At 38.4% G+C, this 23690-nt stretch overlaps 1 long non-coding RNA gene across 1 annotated transcript in view; it reads left to right on the plus strand.

Annotated features, from left to right (window-relative positions):
* The window catches only part of LOC109023965 (uncharacterized), a 319949-nt gene extending 300423 nt beyond the window's left edge, over positions 1 to 19526 (plus strand). The window contains exons 6-10 of the long non-coding RNA XR_002003437.3: positions 3031 to 3168; positions 8191 to 8269; positions 11833 to 12012; positions 18650 to 18724; positions 18852 to 19526. This is a non-coding gene — a long non-coding RNA (uncharacterized lncRNA). The remainder of the gene's footprint in view (positions 1 to 3030; positions 3169 to 8190; positions 8270 to 11832; positions 12013 to 18649; positions 18725 to 18851) is intronic.
* Positions 19527 to 23690: the final 4164 nt, after the last annotated feature.

Below are 23690 nucleotides of genomic sequence, written 5' to 3' on the forward strand. Positions count from 1 at the left end.
CGATTAAAATGCAAACATCCAGTAAAAATGTCTTCAGTATGCAGATTTTTCCATTAATGACAAATAATAAATTAGTTAATACCTAAAAGGCAACTCAAGGTGGCAGAAAAAAGTTTGATGGGGTGGAAACATGCATGTACAGTATAAAGTGAGATCTGGGAACAAGAAGATCTGAGAATGAGAAGAGCTGAGATGAAAGAGGAAATGAACAAAAGGCCCCTAAGTCAGCATTTGAGCACATGTGGTGCCTGGGAGTTTTGGGCTGAGGGTGAAATTAAGCAAGAAAGAATAGCAAAGAAAAATATGTGCCTTTTATACTTTGTCTAGGGGCAGATGTGATACAGTGTTTTATTGGAAGGAGAACTAAACTAAAAGTCAAAAGAATTGACAGTTTTTTAGTTGCTGTGGGTTCTGCCTAAGACACTTGGCCTCTCCATAAAATATTGTTATTTATATAGGAATCCTCTAGGTCTCTCCCTGTTCTGACATTTTGTTTCTATACATTTTACTGCCACTTGCCTAGCCATATGTAAAGCTACTACTTTCCCAGTTATCTCTTCACTAACAACAAAGCTTCTAATTTTCAAGTATCTATATCTCTTATTTCATTGATTTTGAAGTTACACACTCTCCTGTCCTTAAACTGTGGAGCTAAAGGATGTCAACTCGTCATTATTTTTATGGCTATGCTGCCTGTTTGAGTCACTTGTTAGCATTTATGTGTTATCATAAGCACATTAGAGTCAACAATTAATCCTCAAAACAGCTCTTCCAGAGAGGCCCACAAAAGATTTTATAAATACTATTGAAATTCATCTCGTGCCTCCATAGGAAAGTATGCAAGTGATTTTCTGACTGTATAAATATGATTCCATGTCAAGTTTCAACTTAATAAATGGGGCATAGTCAATAGCACTCGTACTAATTAAGCTTCTGTTCTTTAGTATTATTGTGATATATAATTGTTTATTAGCCTCAATAAGATGCTCTGCCAGAATGAGAACTGTCAATTTTGTAAAATTTATTGGCAGGATCTTAGAACCTGGATGGAAAAAGTAAGAGTACAACATAATTGACAGATACTTGTGAAATTTGAGCACATTTTCTCTTATTCTCAGGTACGAATGGAAGTAACAAATTAAGTGGAATTCAGTCTAACAAGGAAGAGCTCTCAGCCAATGAGAGCAGTAAAACATGATGTAAATGGATGAGTAAGTGAAACCTTAGCTGAAATTCCATCTTTGGAATGAACAGATGTTGCTTGAACATATATCCTGTCGCATACTTTCATGCTGGCTCATTTCCTATGGAGAATTCTAAACATATCAACAACATACTGTTTCTATGGGGCTCCCACGTAGATGGCAAAATTACCAAATATTTCTTATTAAAGTTATTTTCTGTGAATGGGTGTTAAAAATCTCATTCGTTTGTGTTCCTCATGCCTACGTTTTTTTCTCTGAGAGAACCCTACAAAGCAGCAAGAGATCACTGAGTAGTGCACTGTGAAGAAATCGTGGGCAGAAAATGAAAAAAAAAAAAGAAACAAAGATAAATCCTATCCACTTCTCATTTCTGCACACACTTTTCTGCCCTGTGGAAGTTACTGTGGTGTAGACTAGACTAGTCCTCTGTGCCTGGGCTTCAGCTCATATCTGTTTCTGAGCTTGTGCCATTAAAGAAAGTAGGATTTTTGGCTCACTGCATTGGTGTGAGGATTTGAGATAGTGCATAGGAAGGTGCTTATCAAATTGTAAGGTGTGACAAAGTGTTTGCTCTACCTTGTTGAAACAATCAAACCTGAGGTAATTGGTATTAACATCTCTTGAAACTTCACATATGGTTGCATTTTAACTATGACAGTCAAACTACAAATGAAAATTCTGAGTAATTGAATAGTTTTGATATTTAGTACACGTGTATGACCATGTCTACACACACACACATACACACACACACACACCCCCTGAACTCTCAGTAATATACTACAGATTTCATAATATAGTACAAATGAAGCGACCTGTTATTTCTAGATTTAGGATGTCATGAAGGTAGGATAGAAGAAAGAAAATTTTCTCAGTTGGGCCAGGTGACAGTGTGGCTGTCATGAGGCTCAGCTGACTCAGAATGCTGTGAAATAGCGTGGTCCTGTCTGGGTGGCACCATATTACATATCAGCCAATGCTGCATCCCTAAACTTAGTGCAACTATAAAGCCAGCATTTTGCTTTCTACCCTGACAGCAGGTCAGGTCATGCAACATTTCAGTGAAAGCAAAGAAAAAAAGTTTGACAGTGCTAAATATATTTTTAGATAGTCCCTTAATTGGTCATGCCAAATAATACCCTCCTTTGCCCCATACAAGGCTGATGGGTCAGTATTGAAATAATAGGGTAAAATTATTATGAAAAGAGATTATTTAACAGAACAGATCATGCTTCTTGTCTTGGGGCCTTCAGTTAACAAAAGTTCTCTCTCTTTTTAACCTACTTTAATTCACCTCACTTAGATGACAGCTTTTTTTTTTTTTTTTTAAATGAGCTAACAGAAATACAGCATCAAGGTTAGGAATTAATTCAAATCAAAACAGAAATGATGTGAAACAAAAGGTAGTTTCAAAAGCCTGCAAATATATTAAGTAACACAGAATTCTGTGCAACTAGAATGTATAATATCCTAAATATGAAGGAAAACTCATAATGCACTGTGAAAATCAGTTTGGATAGAGCAAGTCTGACTTATTCATGGAGATATAAATACAATACAATAAAATAAAATACATACAAATAAATACAATAGATGTCTGCAAGATTGTGTAACTATGTCCATAGAACTGTCTATGACTCAAATTTAAAAAAAAAGAGCCCAGGTTCACAAGAGTCTGTAGATGCTGTAAGATTTAACTCTGGATTGTGAAAGTTCCTCTATACCTTAGATTGTCAACAAAAGTTCCAGTGGTTTATTATATATCATAACAGAAAGCCATCTTTTTCCAGATTGTGTTCAAATAGCAATATTTCTGGCCCTCTAGGAATGACATGTTGTTTGGATTACTGAGCCAGAGAAGCCGCTGGACCATTGAGATTTAGTAGGCAATATGTTTGCCAGCCTTTTTGAAAATTGGAATGTTATTTTTGAACTTTATCGAAGAACATGCTGCATCTCTAAGGTGGGCATTATAAAATTAGTGAACATGTGGTTATCTCTCATTTATTTGTTTTCTACTGAACTAGAAGCTCAAAAATCCACCTTTAAGAGAATATTATTTCTCACACGACTTTCTTGTTTAATGGTATGATTTATATGGATAATAATAAACCTGCTGAATATTCACATTCAATTAAACACACACACACACACACATTCATACGCATACATAAACTCTCTGGACTACTGTTTTCATCCAAGTAAAGAAATGTCACAAATACAAATATTGAGTTTGATATGCATCTGTTACCATAGAAATGCTTATTTGTATTAATTAAGATACTTTACCTTGATTAAAGGAATTAGTGGTTCTAGCACATGAAAAGTGGACTGGATTTGTTTTAGATTGATTTGGATGTCACCAGTCTTGCATTTTACAGTGTGCACCTCTCTTTGTGTGCACACAGAATTTGAACCTGTTGCATAAAAACATTTGCTTAGAGTGCTGTGCTAACAAGATCATTGATCTATTTTTGTGTAGGGCAATTAGCTTCATTCCACTCGAAAGCCACACATTGCACCCCTGGTCATGATCTCTACCTTGTAAATGTTTGTCATGTGTCACAGGACAAATCTGGAGACAGAAGCAGTCTGGGTCAGCACAATTTCTTGATAGGAAAAACAACTCAAGGACATTTCTGCTGGTAGTAGGTTGGAGGACGTAGCATGTGAAAGCCAGAAGTGAAATTACAGACAGTTTCTTCCAGCCCACTCAGAGATATCATCTTTGAAAATGAAGACCAGTTCATAATATGCTGAACACAGTGGCTCATGCCTATAATCCCAGCACTATGGGAAGCCAAGGCGGGCAGATCACTTGAGGCCAGGAGTTAGATACCAGCCTGGCCACCATGGTGAAACTCCGTCTTTACTAAAAATATAAAAATTAGCTGGGTGTGGTGGCGTGCGCCTGTAGTTCCAGCTACTCAGGAGGCTGAGGCAGGAGAATCACTTGAACCCAGGAATCGGAGGTTGCAGTGAGCTGGGATTGTACCACTGCACTCCAGCCTGGGTGACAAAATGTGACTCTGTCTCAGGAAAGAAAGGAAAAACAAACAAAAAACTTATAATATGCAGCTGCACAGATGCAATGTTATAATAGATACGTAATAGATCTCATATCTTTAAGTCTAATGTGCTACTCACCCTGCAGACACTGATGTTTCTGGGAGGGTAACCGCTTCAAGTTGGCTTAACTATGGGAATATTTGGGACATAGCTCAAGTTTCCTATTTTTGAGGAAGCATTACAACAAATATATTGCTAGGTCTGTTCTTGCTTTGATGGGTCTATGAAAGTAATAGAAACCTATTTTTGGAAAGCCATAATGTCACATAATCCTTGTGATTATTGTGTGTCATAATAGTAATATAACACAAATCTTTTGCAATGTCAATGTTAAAACACATATTAAAGCATTTGCAGTTTCATATTTTCATTGAACATAGTATTATGTAGAGTAAACAAAACAAAATATATTTTAGGCAATACATGCATATTAAATACTACCAAACTTTATTTTTTCGAAGAAGACGTCTCCAAATTGTAAAAATTTTCATATCACTTTTCTTCTGTTCCCCCAAAACTGTGGTGGTGTCTGTAGTATAATTGAATAAAAGTAAAAGATTCAATTACTATTAAATGCTACACATAGCAAGGCTTATTCTAGACAAAGTAGAACAATTTATTGCATATTTAAATATCCTTATTTACCATTTAAATTATGCCTAGTTTAGTTTAATACTAAACTAAATAGGTTTAATATTGTGAAAATGCTGAGAATCAGAGATAAATTTGGTTAGTTCATGACCTCTAGGGATAAGTAAAACCTGTGCCCCTCGTGTGGAGAAGGTGAAAAAGATGTAAGAAATATCCTCTGTAGTTTGAATGATGACCCATGAAAAGTAGTGTCCATAATTCCAGAACCTGTGAACATGTAAGATTTGCAAAACGCATCGTTGCAGATGTAACTACTTTAAGGGTCTTGAGATGAGCTCTGAGTGGGCTCTAAATCCAGTAACAAGTGTCCTCATAAGGAAAAGAAGAGGAGACATAGATACAGAGAGACCATGTGAAAATAGAGACAGATATTGAGGTTACGTGAGCACAAGTGAAGGAACATCTGGAGCTACCAGAAGCTGGAAGAGGCAAAGAAGGATTTTCCCTCAAAGACTCTGGCAGAAATAGGGCTCTGCCTGCACCTTGATTTAGAACTTCTGGCTTCCAGAACTCAGAGAGGGTACATTTCTGCTGTTTGAAGCCACTGTTTGTGTTATTTGTCATGGCATCTTTATGGAACTAGCATACCCCTTCTCTTACTTTGAAACTAATTGAGGCCTTCTGTCAGCTGAAGGAAAGCCTTTAGAGTTCAAAGATGGGGCCCTCTGGTGGTGAAATTTAAGAGATTCTCTAGGGCAGGATTTTTTTTTTTTTTTTTATTATACTTTAAGTTTTAGGGTACATGTGCACAATGTGCAGGTTAGTTACATATGTATACATGTGTCTAGGGCAGGATTTTATACTTGGTTCTATTCAGGGATGTGGTCCCTGAATAGAACATGGAGGTAACTGATGTTTTCACCCACTTGGAAAGTCTCCTCTGTCGACTCGTTGGATTATGGGGCCTTGGTAACATTGATAATGGCAGTAGTAATAATGATAAATATAATGTATTATTAAGTAGGGAGGTCATCATACATGCTGGGTATTATTCTGAGACCTCACAATAATCTTATGAGATGGTTGCTATTATTTTTATTGATGAGAAAAATGATTAATAGAGGGGTTAAGTAAATTTTTCAATGTCAATAGCTAGACAGAGAGCTTGTGCTTATGGTGGCTACTCTATGCTTTCTTGAATGACTTAAAAAATTTCCTCTTATCTAATTTTATTCTCCTCCTTTGCACCTGCTCATTCTTTTATGAATATGCGTACATGTTTCTCTTTAAAACGAAATAAAAACCAACTCTCCCAGCCCCCAAATCTCTCACTAGTTGTCACCTTATATCAAGACTATATTAAAAAACAACGAACAGTTAATATCTCCCCAACTATTCAACTGTGGACTAGGTTGAATCATATGACATTGCTGATAGTGGACTGATTTTGATGTATAGAATGGCAGTCTTATCTGGTTCAGTCAAATGCTTTTCAACCCAATGCAGTCAGCTTCCTACTTTTATCACTCTGAATGTACTCTTGAAAGGTGGACAGGTCATGTCCCACTTACAAAATGCAGTAGTTGCTTTTCAGCCCTCTTTTTATTAAAAATAGTGAAAACTAGTAATAGCAGGTAATATTTGCTGGGTGCTTTTTATATAATCAGGACAAGACTAAGCATTTCAGCCCTTGGAAAAGAGACGGCATCCTTTCCTCAATTAAAAGAAGATGGAACTGAAGCTTGGAGAGGTTGCATAAGTTGCTCTCCGTACCGGGCAAAGCTGGAATTCAAAGGCTGTTTCATTTCACTATGAAACTCTTGATGGCTATGATATAACACTCTCTAGCTTTTGACACGATTGAGCATTCTCTTCCTGAACACTGTTTTTCTTTCCTGACGTCTGTGAGACTACACTCTGTTCTCCTTTGACCTCAGGTCGCCTTCCTTTGTTTTGCTGACTCTTATAAGTCTCTGCCTAATTTTTAAGTGTTCTTTCTAAAGGTTTTGTTTTTGACCCTTTTCTTATTTAACCTTATCTCTTCTCACCTTTTTTTTTTTTTAACTTTATGCACTCATCCTGCGGTTTCAATTATCACTTATAAACTGTTGACTCTCAAATCTCCACCCAGAATTCTTCTCTGAGCCTCAGATGTAATTCACTGTTAGGGCTAACAGTTGAATAGCTTAGGCTGCTCGCTGCTCAAAAACACACATCTATTCACACCCTACACTTCTCCACACCTAATTTTTTTATTCTCAATTTTGACTGAAATAGTCCCATTGAAGAATCGTGCAAGCTGGGATCAGTTCAGTTATTTCCCCTTCTCTACTTCACCACAAATGATAGTTACTAAGCTTTATACCTATTGCCTCCATAATAATGCTTCAATCTGTTTCCCTTGCTATTGTTTGAGCTCCCTGAAAAGCTGCTGTCTGATCTTTGCAACAGTCTTTGGACTAGTCTTTCTGTTCCTGTTGTTTCACTTTGAGTGACCTTCCCTGACTTAGGTGGCCTGCCATGGAAAGCGCTATCGGAAGAGCTGTTTTAGGTGGCGCAGCTCTTACCTAGTTCAAAGCAGCTAGGTCTGCTGTGTTTTGTGCCTCCCACAGAATATCTGATGTTTAATTAATATTTGTTGATTAAATACGTGAATTCCCATTTTCTTTGTCAATTTATAAGGCTCTTCAACATATTATTTAAAAAGATGTCATTTTCACAATAAATTTTGGAGTAGGAATACAAACCCATCTTTATTTTATAGATAAGGATAAGAGGTTTTCCCAGATATGAAGTGAATTGCAGAAATAGAATTAAGCCCAGATTTTTCTGATTCATAATTAGATTCTCTTAAATCTCTGTCAGAAAAAAACCCCAGATCTATTTCTGCCCTACACCCCTACAAATAACCCATTCTCTGATTTGTCAGAGTTTATTAATAAAAGCCACTGTGTAATGCTACCGGTATTAATATGTATCTGTAATTAGGTGTCACCTTGGAGGTTTCTGGGTCACCAACTACTCATATCAAGCCCCTAAAGTCCTCAGGTATTTTTTGATTAGAGTCTTTTTTTTTTTACTATAATTTTATGGACATAAACTAGAACATAAGTTTAGTTTCCGGAAGTATCCCAGATCATTAAGGCGTGTTCAACATCAATGCTTACATTTATTAGTAGGGGTATTAAGAATGGAATTGCATATTCATTTCACATGGCTGAGAAAGAACTCAGTCACAAGAAATTTAGGTTATGATGTTGGTTTTTCTGTTTCAACTCTCTATTGGCATTTTGCTCTTTGATTCCTCCTGCTAATTCTATTCTAGGCCTGCAAGATTATTCTGTGCCCATCCCATTTATGGACTGCAAACTTACTTGATTCCTGATAGCAGAGTTGAGATATAGGTAAAAGCCATTTTCAAGATGAGCTTTATTAAATATTAAATAATATAATGTCAAATATATTGTATGACATTCTTATGCATTTGTTTATATATAATATAAATAAAATGTACACAAACATATTTTAATATATTTGTGTATATTTATGTATTTTATAAATATAAATATTTTGTATATTATAAAATATACATATAAATATGTATAAATATAAACGGATAAATTTATATATGTATATAAATTTATATATGTTGAAATAAATTATATGCATATAAATATATTTCATAATAATATACATGTTAAGTATATCAAATAAGAAATACAGAAAATAGAAATACATGATAGCATTTTCCTATCAGAATGAGTAAGAAGTAATTTAATGTAAAAGGTAGGATTTAGAGTAGATTATGATTCTGTCAATTAAAGAACACATGACTTTGGACAATTTGGTTAACTCTGTATGCCTGTTTTCCTTTGTCATTAGAAATAACCATCTTTTTAGTGACGGACTACTTTTTATCATTAGAAAGTATTATAGAGCTGTGGTGAGGACTGATATAATAATTAATTTAAAGCCCCTACCTTAGTTCCTGGTATATGCATAATAATAATTATGTTAATGGGAAAAAAAAGCAAGTTCTGTAAAACATTTTAAAGAGGTTTATTCTGAGCCAATATGAGTGACCACGGCCCAGCAAAGATAGTCTGGAACAGTCCTGAGGGAGTGCCCCTAAGGAGTTCTGGTTAGAGTTTGGTTTTATACATTTTAGCAAGACAAAAACGGTGGGTAAAATTATAAATCAATCCGTAGAAGGTATACATTGGTCCAGTCTAAAGAGGTGGTATATCTTGAAGAGGAAGCTTATAGATCATAGGTGGATTCAAAGATTTTCTGACTGGCAGTAGGTCGGAAGCGTTAAGCTTTGACTAAAGACTTAAAAGTCAGTAGCAAGGATCAAGATAAGGGGGTTATGGAGAAAAAGACTCGCTATGCAGATGAAGCCTCAGAGGCGGCAGCCCTCAGAGAGAATAGATGGTAAAATGTCTCTTTAAAGATGCCAGATTCTCAGCCGGGCGCGGTGGCTCACGCCTGTAATCCTAGCACTTTGGGAGGCCTAGGTGGGCGGATCACGAGGTCAAGAGATGGAGACCATCCTGGCCAACATTGTGAAACCCCTCAGTCTCTACTAAAAATGCAAAAATTAGCTGGGCGCGCACCTGTAATCCCAGCTGCTCGAGAGACTGGGGCAGGAGAATCACTTGAACCCGAGAGGCGGAGCTTGCAGTGAGCCGACATCCCACGCCACCCGCACACCAGCCTGGCGACAGAGCAAGGCTCTGCGTCAGAAAAAAAAAAAAAAAAAAAAAATGTCAGATTCTCAGTTCATTTCTCCTAGGTCTGGGAAAGGCCTAGAAAGGGAAGGCTTGGCCTTCTACATTAATGGAGAGAGTTTTCAGATGCAAATTTCCGCCATAAAAATGACTTTGCAGGGCCTTTTCAAAATGTGTTGAAGAAATACAATTTGAGGCAAAATATTCCGATTTTCCTTCAGGATCTGCTATCTGTCATGTGATGCTGTGCCAGAGTAAGGTTGGAAAGTAAACCATGTAATATTAAAAACCTTGTTTAACAAGCTTTTATGGTTTGTAGTGTTTGGCTTAACCCTTGCCTTGCATAGTCTTGGGTCTTGATTACAATTTTGTATCTCATATCGAGCCCCTAAAATCCTCAGGCATTTTTTTGATCAGTCTTTTTTTTTTTTTTAATAACCTATCATTTTATGGACATAAACTAGAACATAAGTTTAGTTTCCAGAAGTATCCCAGATCATTAAGGCGTGTTCAACATCAGTGTTTACATTTATTAGTAGGAGTATCAAGACTGCCACAAAGAGTCTATTTTGTGAGTCTTAAAATCTCTGTTTTAATATTAATGCTGGTCAGTTATGCTCAAACTCCAAAAGACAGAGTATAATGAGGCGTGTCTGACCTGCCTGTCTGTCATGGCTGAGAATTAAGTTGTTTAGGTTTTTCTGGGGTCCCCTTGGCTGGGAGTAGATCTGGTCAGTCAGCTGTAGAGCCTAGGATTTTATTTTTCATTTGTAATTACTGTATTCGTAGGAGACTGATAAGAATGTGAAGAGCTCAGAAACTGATGAACTAAAATGACAGAAATAAAGACATTGAATAAATATGGCTAAACCTTGGGGCTAACTTTTCAATAAGCAAAGCCATCATACATGGAAATGGTTTTTATAGTACAGTGGGTAGCCAATAGCTGGAAGGGTTTAGGTAGGGACATTATTATGATTGTGGGAAGTGGAACTACAGAGAAAATTCTTTTAATTAGGTGGATAGATTAGTAAGATGACATTTTGAGATTCCTTTCAAGCCCAATATTATTTGATTTTAAAGCTGAGATCCTCACTACCTGGGGTAACAGTTAAGTCTCTTAGTGATTGGTGTCAGCGTGTGATTGAATGTAACATCCTCTCAGAGTCTTAATGGAGAACAGATTTAACCAGAGTTGGGGAGAGCTCAGTGGAGCTGGGGGATTACTACACAGAGTAACCAAGATGAAGGTATCCATCAGAAGGAGGCCCTTCGTTCCTTAGAGAGGGGTGGTAAAAGTTGCTGAAAACTAACTTTGCCTAATTTGCTTAGGTGAGCCTTTGTTTTGTCCCAGTTACATTTAATTAGAATATCTAAATTAGTCATGGTGCTTGAGAAATCTCAGCTTTTGAAATATAATCGTTGGTAAATGTTGTCTCTATACGCTATTTCCTATCTCCTAGTAGCCCTTTATTTTTTTCTCTTTGCTGAAAGAGAATCTGCTATTTCAGCAATTTGATGAGATTTTCAAATTTCAGAAGGTTATGGAAGTTCAGGAATCTGTAATTTAGATTGAGAAAGTGCAAGGAGAACAGGCAGTTGAGTTTTCTCACATTTAGGGTCAGTTCACTTTATGGTGATTGCAAAATGAAGACTGGTTTTGAAGCAGCCACCAGGGCCCTCTGTGGAATTCTGAGTAGACCTCGTTCAATAAAAGCCAGCTAAGTCCATTGGGACTCTTAGGCAATCTATTATTTGTCCATAGATGAAAGTTGGTGGACAGTTAGCTGTGGACTAACTTTAAGGTGAGTCTACTCACATTTGAAAGGGAGTACTGGGCATATTTATTGAGCACCTATTATGATATTATGTGCTAGTTCAAAAAGACACTTTGGTGTGAAAGTTTCCTTATTAAAATTTTATTTGATTGTTAGTAGTGGTATTACATAACATAACATAAAATTTACCATCTTTAAATTTTTTAAGTGTACAGCTCAATATTGTTAAGTACATTTGCGTAGTTGTGTAACCAATTTCCGGAACTCTTTTCCATCTTGAAAAATGAATATTCTATAAGCATTAAACAGTAACTCCTAATTTCCTACCCCCGACCAGGCCCTAGCAAGCACCACTCTATTTTTTGTCTTTATGAATTTGTCTACTCTAAGTACTTCGTATGCATGGAATCATACAGTATTTGCCTTTTTGACTAGTTTCCCTTGGTGTCATGTCCTCAGGGTTCATCCATGTTGCTGCATGTGTCAGAATTTCTTTCCGTCTTTAGGCTGAATAGTACTCCGTTGTATGTATATACCACATTTGGTCTATTCATTTGTCTGTTGATGGACACGTAGACTGCTTCTTCCTTTTGGCAACTGTGATAACCCTGCTGTGGACATGGATGTGCAAATAACAAGGTTAGTCTTAGACACACGTGGAAAGAAAAGCTTATTTTGCATTTTCATAAAAAGAACATGAAAAGAACTTTCATGAAACACCACTGATGGGACTTTTCATAAGATGTCTTATTTCACTCAATCCCCACCTAAACTTTAAGAGGTAGTGTGTTAGTCTTATGAGAGGAAGCAGTTTGTGTGTGTGTTTGTGTATGTGTGTGCACACGTGTGTTTTTTGGGGGAGTGATAAATAGTATCTTGAGTCACATTGCCTGGATTTCCATTTCATCTCCACTACTTACCATCTGTGTGAACTTAGGAAAATTACTTAACTTCTGTGTCTCAGTTTTCTCATGGGAATGATAACTGTTTAGAGTATTAAATCAGCTTATGCATGTAAATATTTCAAAACAGTATCTATACTAAGCACTCATTGATATTCATTATTATTATGAGATTTCCTTCCTTCTTGTCTTCCTTCCTCTTTCCCTCACTAATTCTCTCCCTTTCTCTTTTGCTTTTTTTCTTGTACAAGTGAAGAACTTGAAGCCTAAATGACATGGTTTGGTGAAGATCATGTAGTTATTGATTGACAAAACCAGGATTTGAATTAAGCTTTTATGAGTCTAATGAGAAAGCTCTTTCTGGAATTTCATTGCTCCTTCTCCTGGTTAACAAATAATAAAGCTCACTTTGAAATCCAAATTATTGCGTGTGGAGTTAATTAATTGGTATGTTATTTAGTAAATGTTTGTTGAGTATCTACTGTGTGCCAGTCACTATGTTAAGTAGAGGGAATGCCTTTGTAGACTAGGAAAAAGCAAGCGAATATCTTAAACAATAGGGTGTAAGAAAGAAAAATAAATCAAGTAAGAAGAATTCCAGAAATATATGAGATTTAAAAGTGTTAAAAGCCCCTTATTATAGGGAAAGTCTTACTAAGTTTTAGGTAATTGTTATAAAAGCTGATTTTCCCTGCATCACAAAAACACATCTGTGTATTTTGATCTTGTTTCCATTCTTACCACCTCCTCCCCTCAACTCAACACTACTTCAATGTTTGAAAGAAAATAATTTGCACAATCATTGCTTCTGGTTGCTCAGAGCTTTGTCTCATGGTGAGAGGTGATAAATAGAGAACAGTGAGAAGAAAAACAACTCTTTTCTAAACTTTGCTCTTCCCTAACCCTTCAATGCCCAACGCTGCTTAATTCACCAACTAGCACCTACCCTACTAACTTAAGTTCCCAGGGCAAATCCCCAAAGCCTCACTTTATTTGTATTTTCTTTACTAAGCAAGGAGCTTGCCAGCTTGAGGTGCCTGTGTGATATGTAAATGATGCCCTGAATTGTTTTTTATATTCCACTTGGCACTGGAAAGGCAGTTTCAGGACTGTCATCTTTGCTGAAAGATATCAAACCTCAGATGTCAAGGAAGATTCTCAATTTAATTCCGAAAAGCTGGATATTTGCTTCCTAGCTCTGCTGATTTACATCAGTTTGTTTGATTTATCTGCAATGATGTAAAGGCTGCTGCTGCTTTTTTCACCTTACAGAATCTGAGGTTAATGAGTCTTCAAGGACATAAGTACTTGAAGATGTTCTGTGTGTAGTTGAAGCTGTGGAAGCTCAAGTGCATAGAACACTAATGTAGCAAATTTGGTGATGGGAACTTGGTGGGGACATGCCTGGTAAGGTAAAATGAGGAAGTTAACAGCTTCATCTCTCTTTTCTACTGAAGTCTGGAGGGAGAGCTCTGCTATACAGAACTCTAAATCAGAAAATGTCCTCCCTTGTGAAAAAGGGAACCCCAATCTGGATTAGGGTCCCGAGAAATTCTCTTGCAGATGTGATTCCTGGGCTGTCTTAGCCTAGTTCCTATGCCTGGGACCCAATCGTGCTTTTTGGCCTTTGCAAACGTGGAGTCCCACACTTTTTTAGGAAGATGATCTCGGAAAAGGAAGGGCATTCCAAGTTGGACCTGCTGCAGGAAGGCTATAATGACTCCCATCTCTCTTGAAACTCCCTATATGCATAGGCTACATATACATAGGCTAATCTTTCCAGATATAATAATTCATCATGAGAGGAATTCCTGGGCTACCTTAGCCTGGTTCCCATGCCCGGGACCCATTTGTGCTGGTTGGCCTTTGCAACCATGGAGTCCCACACTCTTTAGGAAGATGATCTTGGAAAAGGAAAGGCACTCCAAATTGGACCTGCTGCAGGAAGGCTGTAATGACTCCCATCTCTCTTGAAACTCCTTTTAGACTTCTCCTTTCCAAAGTGGGGCATGTGGTTGGTACCCAAATAACTTTCAATTCTCAATAAACTGGGCCTAAACAGTTGCATCTCCTACTAGGCCTTTTCCTTGTCTCAGAACTGCATCTGGCTTTTGCCTTTGCACCAATCACTGAGGACTTATTTAACTACAACTTTGAGGTCATCAGACCAAGGGCAATGTTCTTTAAAAGCTTTCTTGAAAGTTCCTCTGAGGCTGCTGTGAAGAATCTCTTCTTGCAACACACATTGACCTATCTTGTCTGGCGCATACATTATATGGGGAATACAGGCACTCTTTGTGTAGCTGTCTGGTGGTGTAAGGGCCTGTAGTGAAAGCCTTCTAAATCCACTAAAATTAGGGGCAATGTCTTTACACCTCTAAGAGAGTTTCTTAGATGGAGAAGAGAAACACTCATGATGCGGCATTAAGGCGACAAAATATGTAAAAGGTCTTGTATTAGTCTGTTCTCTCATTGCTACAAAGAAATACCTGAGACTGGGTAATTTATAATGAAAAGAGGTTTAATTGGCTTACGGTTCCTTAGGGTGTGCAGGGAGCATGGCGGCATCTGCTTCTGGAGAGGCCTCAGGTAACTTTCACTCATGGCAGAAGGCAAAGTGGGAGAAGGTACCTTGCATGACAGGGGCAGGACCAAGAAAGAGGAGGCAGATGCTGCATACTTTTAAGCAAAGAGATCTTGTAAGAACTCTATCACTAGAACAGCACTAGGGAGATGGTACTAAACCATTAGAAGCCTCGCCCATGATCCAATCATCTCCCACCAGGCCCCACTTCCAGCATTGGGGATTACATTTCAACATGAGATTGGGGTGGGGACACAGATCCAACCCATATCAGGTCTCTAATATCAGAGAGACTAACATGTCGCATTGCAGATGTCGTCCTTGCCTACCTGTAATTGTGTGAATCTTTCCTTAGAGGTGTTGGTGATGTTGCAAGACTGCTTGGGGATATTGCCACGGGGTCTTTCACCATAGTTAACTGTTTCCAATGGTGGCCTTGTACATGGATAGAAGGGACAAGAGATCTTGGGTCAAATGTGGTGAACCACTTATCTCCAACACATATAAAAGATTATTTTCATAAATACCATATATTACATGTTGATAGCAGGCTTGTGGGTGCACATTGATTATATATACCCCCTCTGTGTCTCAGAAGATACTTAAAATAAAAATTAGCAGGACTAACATTATTTTTAAAAAATTATATCATTCAAAACATTGGCAATTGAACAATTTTAAAACAACATTTTCTGAATTCTTCACAGATGAATGTGATTTCACTATAATTGTTGAGAAATATTGGTGAGAGGAACACTTATTTCTCTTCTAAAAGCCAAGAATTAGGACTTAGATTTGGTGTGTGTGTGTGTGTGTGTGTGTGTGTGTGTGTGTGTGTGTGTGGCATTTAGGTGTTTTTTGTTTGTTTTTTGAGATGGCGTCTCACTCTGTTACCCAGGCTGGAGCATAGTGGCACAATCTCAGCTCCTCAGCTCACTGCACTTCCGCCTCCCAGGTTCAAGTGATTCTCCTGCCTCAGCCTCCCGAGTAGCTGGGATTACAGGCACCCGCCCCCACACCTGGCTAATTTTTGTATTTTTAGTAGAGATGGGGGTTTCACTATCTTGGCTAGGCTGGTGAACTCCTGACCTCAAGTGATCTACCTGCCTCGGCCTCTCAGAATGCTGGGATTACAGGCCTGAACCACTCACTGTGCCTGGCTGGTGTGTTGTTTTCAAAGTTAGGAACAAATGCTAGGTGGGAGTATAGTCCAACTGAATTTAATATATATATAGACGTGCTCTAGAATTGATGGTCACTCTGGTCTTCTTGCATTAGTATCCGGACATACAAAAATAAAACTCTTCAATCTGGAAAACAGAATATTTATAGCTGTAGTTGCATCCAGAGGGGCTGCTGCTGTTTAAGATTTTAGCCTCAAATTCAAAGTTAATATGAAGTCATTTCAAAAAAAGAACTGCTGTGAAGATCCGCTGCACTCCCAGGTGGTCATTTCTAAAAAGCCAGCAGCAATGCTGCTTTAAGACTGTGCTTCAGGAACTCATGAGTTATTTCTTCCCTTCCCTGCTGGTGGAGGCTGTACGAATGCCCAGTGGGTCCTCTGTTTGGACAGTAGAGAATGGTTGCTCTGAAAAGAGCTATGAGAGCCACGTGCACTGCTGGGCTGGGGTTGGTCACCAGGAATCACTGTCCAGCGTTTAGTGCCATTTGTAGGCAACACCAGGAAATCAAGAACACATAGTCGTTCCTTATAGGGGTTTATCCTCTGTGGTTTATTTAACTACATCATAGATAAGTAGCTGGATAGATACACACACAAAACACACACACATACATATGTATGTATATACATGATTTAGTCAAAAACATAATATGTAGTTGAGCTAAATTATATAATTATATATAACATATATAATGATTTTGTATATTTATATATTATTTAAAATGGTTGTATACATATTATTCTTCAGCTTGACCATTATAGAGACCCAAACTGAACTCAGTGCTTTATCAGTTGTCTGACCAATGACCAATACTTTCTTTCAAAGCAGTACTTCTGTTGTTGCAGCCAGGCCTCATATTTGTTTAAAAATAATAGTACCATATTACTGATGCCAACTGGGATTCTTTATGAGTTCTGGGTCTTATACAATATATTCACAATTTTACACCATCCTTAGGATTCTCTGATATAAATATCTTACTCTTTCTTTGACAAACACTTCGTATATAGCAAACAATTTGTACATATAACTTAAGTGACAAGTTAACACTTAAGGAGCCAAAGAGTAAGGATTCACTTGGCTTAGCCTGCCTGATGTCCAGTTGTAAGTTATACCTTCTAATTTCCCTGATTTATCGCCAAGGTAATCAGCAAATGTCTACCACCATAACAAAGTGTTAGCCTCATGCTGTCAACTACCTAGAGCAATAAAGGAAGGACTGAGATCATTTATTGAGAAAGCAGGTATCAGCTGGAGCTGGAGTAACTAAAAGAGTCCATGACAAGCCAGCCCCAGGTGATCAGAAGGGGTGAAGCTTCTGAGCAAATTTGATAGAGAAAAATGAGAGTATTCACTCAGTAAGCCTTGCACCCAAATTGCCTTTGCTAACTCCCAGAAACTTTACAGTTAGGACTGAATTTATTGCTGTAAGCATAGAAGGTGGTGTGAATAATATTATTTGCATATTTAAAAAGGATAAAGCCAGAAACCTGTAACCGTTGTCATAGATATTTGGTTTATGAGGTGACGTGGCTGGAATAAGATGCTGGACACTCATTGGCTTTATCTAAAGATTATAGGGCCAGTGACTTGGCAAGAAAAGTAAAAAACATACCTATAGCAGATGTTAAAAAAAACTCAAATGCCTGCAGTGGCCAGCAGGCCATATAAGTGTATAAACTGAATCAGGTCTATAAAAAGCAACAGCAGAAGCTTGATAATAAATGGATGCTGGCCTCACCCTCAGTAGGAAGGTGGTAGTAGCTAGTATTGAGGACCCCCTGGAGTGCACAGCCCTCCTCCTCCTTCTAAAGGGGCAGCTTCTCCAACAGAGTGGTCCCTTGCGGGAAAGAAAACCTGTCATGGCTAGCCATTTAAACTTTTCAGTTGAGCCAAAAATCCAGATTTTTATGTGATTTATCAATAATTATTAGTTGTTGTCAACTGATTTAATTTTAAAAAAAGAGAGAGAAAATTAAAAAAAACAGTTAAAAAAAAAAAGCTATGAAAAATATGCCCCATGGGAAGAGCATATAACTCTTCGGTCATTTGCACTTGGCTTCCGGGGATCCAGGTTGCCCTCTCGATCAGAGCGAGCACACGTGCATCCTCCAGGCCCAGGTAAGGCTGAGTGAGAAGAACTAGAGAGCCAAAGAGTGGCAAGATGTGGCTGGGTATTTGAAGGAGAATAAATAGGCATTGGAATTGAACATTGCCCCTATATAATTTTCTTTAGATCTAGCCCAGATGGCTATAGATTACTATATTAATAAACTAAATAAACCATGAAAGTCAATCATTTCCAAGCATCTACACTGCCACTTAAATGCTCAAGGAGAAAACAAATTTTGAGCTGGGAGTAAAGGTGAGTGATCACTTACTGGGTATGAACACCTTCATTCCTTTTATCAGAGCATTTGTCTAGCAATAAAGAGAATGCTTTTCCTTTTTTTTTAAGTTTAGGGGTGCATATGTAGGGTTGTTGTATATGTAAAGTTGTGTCATGGGTTATGTTGTATAGATTGTTTTGTCACCCAGGTGTTAAGCCTAGTACCCACTAGTTATTTTTCCTGATCCTCTCCTTCCTCCCACCCTCCACTCTCCAGTAGCCCCTGTGTCTGCTGTTCTCCTCTATGTGTTCTTGTGAAGAGAATGCTTCTCTAGCACGAGTTCAATATGATGTAAGTTCTGCTGCCCATTGTTGATAAAACTATTTTTCTTTAAAGAGTATCCAGAGATACCTTTTGGTTTAATTTGTCTCTCTTGTATCTTGCTTTTCTCTCTAACTCTGGCTACCCTCACTTCAAGCTGGGAATTTGAACTGGATCAGCTGAGTCCTTTATCAGTAGGAAGAAAACTCTCTTTAGAGACTGAAAATCATTCTGCACAGAAGCACATATGCACATACACACACACACAGATGCCTTCCAGTGAGGATGCCTTAAGTAATTAAAGGTAATGTGTATCAAGCGTTAATTACAAAATCACTGTGCTCTTCTGAATTGTACACAATTATCAGACAAGCAGCACAAATATCATCATGCCACAAGGCTGCATTTCCTACCATGAGCTTTAACAATTTATTTTCAGAACTTCATTTATCAGTTAATTATGCATGCATCTCTACACATTCCCTATATGCCTGGATTATTAAGTATATGCCATATCATGAAGGCTGTGAAAGTGATTACAAGAAAGTCAAAGATACCCAGATAGGATCTTTCCTCAGAACCATTTACTTATGCACATTCACCCACATTTGTAAACATACTATTGCAGCAAAAGGCTTGGGCTCCAGTCATTCAGAGTAGCCACATTGCCCAGGAATATATAACTTTATGTACTTTCATTTATAAGTGTTTTTATCATGGAACATAAGGGACTATTCATTCTGTAAATCCAGATCTTGTAATTTCAGTGTCTGATATAAGTCAGACTACTGGAAAGAAAGAAATGTAATTAAAATTAGAAAGGAAAAAAAAACCTTTTATGATTCTTCCAGTCCTACATTTTTTATTATCAGATGCTTTGGCACTGTTTGTTCCAGGTGCTAGAAGAATGAGTGACACTGACAATCTGAAACATTTATTAGTGAATTGATAGATGTTTGAAGTACATCTCCATTGCTGAAGAAAGGATCCTGAATCTGGGATCTCAACCTAAAATGGATACACCTTCCTGGCCTCTATCTAAACTTTCAGGGCTGTTTCACAGTGAACTAAATAATAAATATTTAATAAATGATTGTGTTTGGCATAACTGGATTGAGTGTCCTCAAAGAAAACTAATATTTTAGGATCTAGGAAATATATAACAGCAGAAATGGAAATAGAAAATACTACATATAATTTAAAAAGACAAGAATATTTGAGGTTTTGAATGGCTCTTGGATACTTGTCATCTGACCTAAAGCTTCTACATAATTATTGTTAGGTATTCATTGCAACAGATTTCACATGTACAAAACATCTTTATAGGTAAATACAAAAAAGTGAAACTCAGTGTTTACTGATATTCCACCTCAGTGGCTCTCAAACTGTAGTGTGCATCAGAATAATCTGAAACCCTTATTTAAGCACCACTAATCTTTGGGTTCTACCTCCACAATTTCTGATTCAATAGGTCTGGGGTGGCATAGAGAATTTCAATTTTAGGGGGGAGGTTCCAAGATGGCCAAATAGGAACAGCTCCAGTCTACAGCTCCCAGGGTGAGTGATGTGGAAGATGGGTGATTTCTGCATTTCCAACTGAGGTAACAGGTTCATCTCACTGGGTCTTGTCAGACAGTGGGTGCAGGACAGTGGGTGCAGCCCACAGACTATAAGCCGAAGCAGGGCGAGGCATCGCCTCACCTGGGAAGTGCAAGGGGTCCGGGAATTCCCTTTCCTAGCTAAGGGAAGCTGTGACAGATGGCACCTGGAAAATTGGGTCACTCCAACCCTAATACTGCACTTTTCCAAGAGTCTTAGCAAAGGGCACACCAGGAGGTTATATCCCGCACCTGGCTCAGAGGGTCCCATGCCCACAGAGCCTTGCTCACTGCTAGCACAGCAGTCTGAGATCGAACTGCAAGGTGGCAGTGGGGCTGGGGGAGGGGCACCTGCCATTGCTGAGGCTTGAGTAGGTAAACAAAGTGGCTGGGAAGCTCGAACTGGGTGCAGCCCACCGCAGCTCAAGGAGGCCTGCCTGCCTCTGTAGACTCCACCTCTGGGGGCAGGGCATAGCTGAACAAAAGGCAGCAGAAACTTTTGCAGACTTAAACATCCCTGTCTGACAGCTTTGAAGAGAGTACTGGTTCTCCCAGCATGGAGTTTGAGATCTGAGAATGGACAGACTGCCTCCTCAAGTGGGTCCCTGACCGCTGAGTAGCCTGACTGGGAGGCACCTCCCAGTAGGGGCTGACTGATACATCATACGGCCGGGTACCCCTCTGAGACGAAGTTTCCAGAGGAACGACCAGGAAGCAACATTTGCCATTCTGCAATATTTGCGGTTCTGCAGCCTCTGCAGGTGATACACAGGCAAACAGGGTCTGGAGTGGACCTCCAGCAAACTCCAACAGACGTGCAGGTGAGGGTCCTGACTATTAGAAGGAAAACTAACAAACAGAAAAGACATCCACACCAAAACCCCATCTGTACGTCACCATCATCAAAGGCCAAAGGTAGATAAAACCACAAAGATGGGGAGAAACCAGAGCAGAAAAGCTGAAAATTCTAAAAATCAGAGCACCTCTTCTTCTCCAAAGGAACACAGCTTCTTGCCAGCAACAGAATAAAGCTGGACGGAGCATGACTTTGACGAGTTGAGAGAAGAAGGCTTCAGAAGATTGGCAATAACAGACTTCTCCGAGCTAAAGGAGGATGTTTAAACCCATCGCAAAGAAGCTAAAAACCTTAAAAAAAGATTGGATGAATGGCTAACTAGAATGAACAGCGTAGAGAAGACATTAAATGACCTGATGGAGCTGAAAACCATGGCATGAGAACTACGTGACGCATGCAGAAGCTTCAGTTAGCCGATTCGATCAACTGGAAGAAAGGGAATCAGTGATTGAAGATCAAGTGAATGAAATGCAGCGAGAAGAGAAGTTTAGAGAAAAAAGAGTAAAAAGAAATAAACAAAGCCTTCAAGAAATATGGGACTATGTGAAAAGACCAAATCTACGTCTGACTGGTGTACCTGAAAGTGATGGGGAGAATGGAATCAAGTTGGAAAACACTCTGCAGGATAGTATCCGGGAGAACTTCCCCAACCTAGCAAGGCAGGCCAGCATTCAAATTTAGGAAATACAGAGAACACCACAAAGATACTCCTCGAGAAGAGAAACTCCAAGACACATAATTGTCAGATTCACCAAAGTTGAAATGAAGGAAAAAATGTTAAGGGTAGCCAGAGAGAAAGGTCGGGTTACCCACAAAGGGAAGACCATCAGACTAACAGCAGATCTCTTGGCAGAAACTCTACAAGTCAGAAGAGAGTGGGGGCCAATATTCAACATTCTTAAAGAAAAGAATTTTCAACCCAGAATTTCATATCCAGCCAAACTAAGCTTCATAAGTGAAGGAGACATAAAATCCTTTACAGACAAGCAAATGCTGAGAGATTTTGTCACCACCAGGCCTGTCTCAAAAGAGCTCCTGAAGGAAGCACTAAACGTGGAAAGGAACAACTGATACCAGCCGCTGCAAAAACATGCCAAATTGTAAAGACCATTGATGCTAGGAAGAAACTGCATCAACTAATGAGCAAAATAACCAGCTAACATCATAATGACAGGATCAAATTCACACGTAACAATATTAACCTTAGATGTAAATGGGCTAAATGCTCCTATTAAAAGACACAGAGTGGCAAATTGGATAAAGAGTCAAGACCCATTAGTGTACTGTATTCAGGAGACCCATCTCCCATGCAGAGACACACATAGGTTCAAAATAAAGGGATGGAGGAAGACCTACCAAGCAAATGGAAAACAAAAAAAAGCAGGGGTTGCAATCCGAGTCTCTGATGAAACAGACTTTAAACCAACAAATATCAAAAGAGACAAAGAAGGCCGTTACATAATGGTAAAGGGATCAATTCAACAAGAAGAACTAACTATCCTAAATATATATGCACCCAATACAGGAGCACCCAGATTCATAAAGCAAGTCCTTAGAGACCTACAAAGAGACTTAGACTCCCACACAATAATATTTAACACCCCACTGTCAACATTACACAGATCCATGAGACAGAGTTAACAAGGATATCCAGGAATTGAACTCAGCTCTGCACCAAGTGGACCTAATAGACATCTACAAAACTCTCCACCCCAAATCAACAGAATATATATTCTTCTCAGCACCACATCACACTTATTCCAAAATTCACCACATAGCTGGAAGTAAAGCTCTCCTCAGCAGATGTAAAAAACAGAAATTATAACAAACTGTCTCTCAGACCACAGTGCAATCATACTAGAACTCAGGATTAAGAAACTCACTCAAAACCACTCAACTACATGGAAACTGAACAACCTGCTCCTGAATGACTACTGGGTACATAACGAAATGAAGGCAGAAATAAAGATGTTCTTTCAAACCAATGAGAACAAAGACTCAACATACCAGAATCTCTGGCACACATTTAAAGAAGTGTGTAGAGGGAAATTTAGAGCACTAAATGCCCAGAAGAGAAAACAGGAAAGATCTGAAATTGACACTCTAACATCACAATTAAAAGAACTAGAGAAGCAAGAGCAAACACATTCAAAAGCTAGCAGAAGGCAAGAAATAAATAAGATCAGAGCAGAACTGAAGGAGATAGAGACTCTTCAAAAACTCTTCAAAAAATCAATAAATCCAGAGCTGTTTTTTTGAAAAGATCAACAAAATTGATAGACCGCTAGCAAGACTAATAAAGAAGAAAAGAGAGAAGAATCAAATAGATGCAATAAAAAATGATAAAGGGGATATCACCACCGATCCCACAGAAATACAAACTACCATCAGAGAATATTATAAACACCTCTACGCAAATAAACTAGAAAATCTAGAAGAAATGGATAAATACCTCGACACATACACCTTCCCAAGACTAAACCAGGAAGAAGTTGAATCCCTGAATAGACCAATAACAGGCACTGAAATTTAGGCAATAATT

The sequence above is a fragment of the Gorilla gorilla genome, chromosome 17, assembly GCF_029281585.2.
Source record: "Gorilla gorilla gorilla isolate KB3781 chromosome 17, NHGRI_mGorGor1-v2.1_pri, whole genome shotgun sequence".
NCBI lineage: Eukaryota > Metazoa > Chordata > Mammalia > Primates > Hominidae > Gorilla > Gorilla gorilla.